Source organism: Anopheles merus, chromosome X, assembly GCF_017562075.2.
Source record: "Anopheles merus strain MAF chromosome X, AmerM5.1, whole genome shotgun sequence".
Taxonomy (NCBI): domain Eukaryota; kingdom Metazoa; phylum Arthropoda; class Insecta; order Diptera; family Culicidae; genus Anopheles; species Anopheles merus.
The window spans coordinates 23,393,607-23,397,547 of record NC_054081.1 but is presented as its reverse complement, the minus strand read 5'-3'; the positions used below and the strand labels follow the sequence as shown (position 1 = coordinate 23,397,547).

Below are 3,941 nucleotides of genomic sequence, written 5' to 3'. Positions count from 1 at the left end.
TTAATAAATGCATTTACATTTTTGCAAATGTTAATAAATGCATTTACATTTTTTGGTTAACAAAAACATTTAAACATTTATTATGATTTCAATATCATAATTTTTCCAATAGGTGGCTAAGCAATATTTTTAAAGTTGCTATAACACTAATGGATATCATAAGTAGTAAGGTACAAGTCATATAATTACTTTTTTATTCTAATGAATTATCAATGAATCTAAACCTTACGAATGATTGCTGAAGGTTTAGATCATTAGACATTAATATCTATCGATTTGCTCATCCACGACGGTTAAAACAGGTGTTCAAAAAATGCTGCTTGGGTTTGAGATAAACAGGCGTTACGCGTAACGCTAGCGTAACGTAGAGGGCTGAGCCTTACTTTTACCAAATAATGTAGACATGGCGCAAAAGACTTTGATAACAAGTGTGTTTTCTAATTCTCATTAACTTTATGCACCTTTGTGGACAATTTTGTTTCAATGATGCAGGGTATAGTTCTATTGTTGCAATTATTCAATTTTAGCAGTGATATTGTTGTTGTGTGCTTATTATGTGTGCTTAGAGTGCTTTCCGTGTTGGTATTATTGCTATTGCCGTTGGAGAAGTGGTTTCATATGCGATCTTATCGCTCGTTGTGATTAGGTCTGGACGGGAATACAAACAAACAAAAAAGCATATTTGTGTCTTCCAGATTGATACACTAGATATGTGATGTGTGCGATATGATTCAACATGAGTCCAGACATCGCCCAATAGGAAATATAGAGAAAAGAACTCGGACATACTATGCTATCGAGACAGAAAATGTTGTTATAGAAAACGTAGAAACTTAAAATGAACTGACAGCTAAAAAGAGGCGAAGGCTCTTCCGCAATCGCACAAAAAACATTCTTATTGCTAGCAAAGCCACAACTAGAAGGGGGTATAACATCAATATCCTTACCGCCATATTAAGCATTGTGCCGTGTAACTAATTTATTTTATTTCATATTTTTAGGTTATCTGTAACGAATGGTTCTGTAGGCAGTTGCTGGCCGATCTGAGGTTTATGCCCCAAAACTTTCGGATCTTCCGAAAGCGCATCATTTACCTTGTCAGGTGTCTTACGTTATTTTATCTGAAGCGTTATGCCCTTAAATGTATTTCACTGTTTCTAAGTAACTGACATCTATTAATCAAAAGTGTTCACACAGTTCGTTACATGACCTGTTTTGTTTCATTTTGGTACCTTTTGCAGAAGCATAGAAGAGTTAGGTCTGTGGATGGTTAATTTGTGGAGTTTCTCGAACCACCTCGAACCAAATTGTATTGCTATGCGGGTTACTAAAGAAGCGATCGAATGTCATACAAAAATGACCATGGGATGTTGCATAGCAATACACATGAGCCATTAGTTACACATTGGTGAGTGACATTGTGATTTTTTTTTCAATCTTTCCTCCTCACATTTTTTTTTGTTTTACCGTTTTCAGTTGCATACAATAAAAGTCTTGCCGGATGTGTAACTGCGGATTGGAGTTGTGCACTATAGTCGCACGATTATAAGATCGCTATGCGAATGGAAGTTGCTGGCCACTTTTTTCAATGTCTTTGACAGCGAATGTAACTCCGTTGCTTGTCAAATAGAAAATCGTATAAAATCGATCTTAATGGTTAGAAATTTGTAACATTTTTTCATATCGTTTTAAAGTAATCATCTCACAATATGATCATATGTTTGGTGATAGTGCAGACGTACTTGTTTATCGGTGTAGAAGTCTTCGTTACAAGGTACGATAAGGAGATTATCAAGAAGTAGTTTTTGAAAGATTTACCCTTTGATGAATTTGTGCTGATGGACAGCTTCTTCCTTATGTAGTTTACAACGGTTGCAATCGAAAATCGAAGGACTAAAGAAATGTTTAAGTGAGTTTTACTAATTAGGGACTCAGGGATTTTAGACAGCAATATTTTTAAAAGACACATAAGACACAGATAGCGGCTATGATGTTCAAATTTAATTCAATATATTTATTTATTTTTTTCAAATTTCAATAATTCATTGGTTGTACCATATTTATATTGTTTTACTTAATGAATATTTTTCTTAATGAAACTGTCCATAGTAAGTTGTTTTGTCGAGCTTATGTTGTCTTTACTAGTTAAAATGGCCCGCTTACAGGGCAACGCAACGTTTATTGGGACATATACGTCTTTTCAACGATATAAGAATTGCACTTCAAATAATCATTTTGTCATTCCTTTGTCCTGTGTAATCCTCTGTATCCTCTGTAAAAGATTTTTTCGTGTGCTAATATTATTTATAACAAACATTGCAGTGTATAGGATTTGATCCTTCACAAACACAATACCCTAAATTTGCCCCCCAGCATGCTCCGCCGGATGCACTGCTGCAGGACCTGGATATTGGTACCAAACAAAACGATTGGCAGTATCTGTCGAAAGTCGCCACATACCAGCACCTATAACGTCCTGCAGGGCGTGATCGAGGGCGCGATCTTCTATAGCAGGGGTCTCCAAACTACGGCCCACGGGCCACATGCGGCCCTCGAGAGCCTATTATTAGCATCCCGTTTACGCAATAATAGTTTCGAACAGAAACGGCTTCCCGGTGCTACCAAAGTTCTGTCAAAGAAAAAGTTCTGTCCATGTTTATCCTCTCGGCTGGATTGTTCTGTTAAACCGTAACTATCCACTGTTGCGGTAATTACATCGTAATTCATTATTCGTTGTTCAAACGGTTCACGTATACTAATATGTTGTCCAGCTCCGCGTCCACTAGGGAAAATATTTCGGCAACGGATAAGGCGCATTGTAGCAGGTCTGGTCCTATCTGCATAAAGTCGGATAACTGCGGCAAACTCGGAAACATCGTCAGCGTCTTCTGCGGCGCTATTTCGCTCAGGTGCTGATCAATGAGTCGCAGCACTTCGAGGCGCTTGAGCTGTCAAGCAGCCGATTCTGCTCGGAGTGTGAACGGTGCACCGGCTCTGATTTCGCAGACTTTCAGAAATTCGGTTCACGTTTGCGTCCTACAATAAAAGAGGATTCGGGGACATTCCCTCCGACAATATAAGGGAAAATAGGTGACGCAGATGTTGAGCATTCCAAATGAAACTGCTTCCTGTAGGGTCCTGGATATTTTGGTGTCGTCCCGCAGAAATCCAGACATCAACAGTACACCATGCGGTCAATAACGATATCAGTCTGGCAGCGATGTGTGATCCACTGGTTACCCGTACCAACATACCATGGAAGCTGCTGCAATTAATTTTAAGCTTACTTGTACTTATTTAATCTATAAACTATTCAGATCACTTCATAAATATTACACAACATATTATTATTCGTATGTTTGTTTGAGGTAAACATGGTTGTCGATTTTCGTCCAACGCCTACATCGATGAATCGCAATGTCGGTGCAAAGTGTGCAAGAAAACAAACACGGTACAAAAATCATCCAAGCTATCCGCACCTAACATCAACTCACTAACCACCATCGTCTCACTATGGAGTGAAAAAGTAACGCTCTATAGTGAGAGATTGAAAATGAGAACCTTTTTATAAAATTTGTTATAGGATACATTTTAGACATGGGCAAGAAGAGCGGGAATCATAAGGTTCGCTCGCTCCCATTAGTGAGCGGCCGCTCGCCGTTCTTCATTCCAGAAAAATATGATTCGCCCGCTCGCATAAAAAAATATTAAAAAAAACTCGTTTGAAACTAGTTGCCCTGAGACAAAAATAAATAAAAATTTATAATACTGTCGGACTTATGTAAATAGCTGCTTGTAAAAACAGTAAACATTCTTATTGTAGTTAAGTAAAACTAAAGCTCAAATTAACATTAAAAAAAAAACATCACAAGCAACTGTCGTCGACCCACACTGCCTATTCATAACACACGTATAAAACTTCGTAGAGCGCGAGCGCATCG

At 38.0% G+C, this 3,941-nt stretch overlaps 1 long non-coding RNA gene across 4 annotated transcripts; it reads left to right on the top strand.

The window, feature by feature from the left end:
- Positions 1 to 404: 404 nt before the first annotated feature.
- LOC121592158 lies at positions 405 to 3,276 on the top strand. Of its 4 annotated transcripts, none has more exons than XR_006004649.1 (4): positions 405 to 926; positions 1,002 to 1,102; positions 1,242 to 1,408; positions 1,477 to 3,276. It is a non-coding gene; the product is annotated as an uncharacterized LOC121592158 (long non-coding RNA). The 4 variants fall into 4 exon arrangements; XR_006004653.1 differs by having other exon boundaries at positions 1,002 to 1,143; XR_006004652.1 differs by having other exon boundaries at positions 1,002 to 1,161.
- The last annotated feature ends 665 nt before the right edge of the window (positions 3,277 to 3,941 follow it).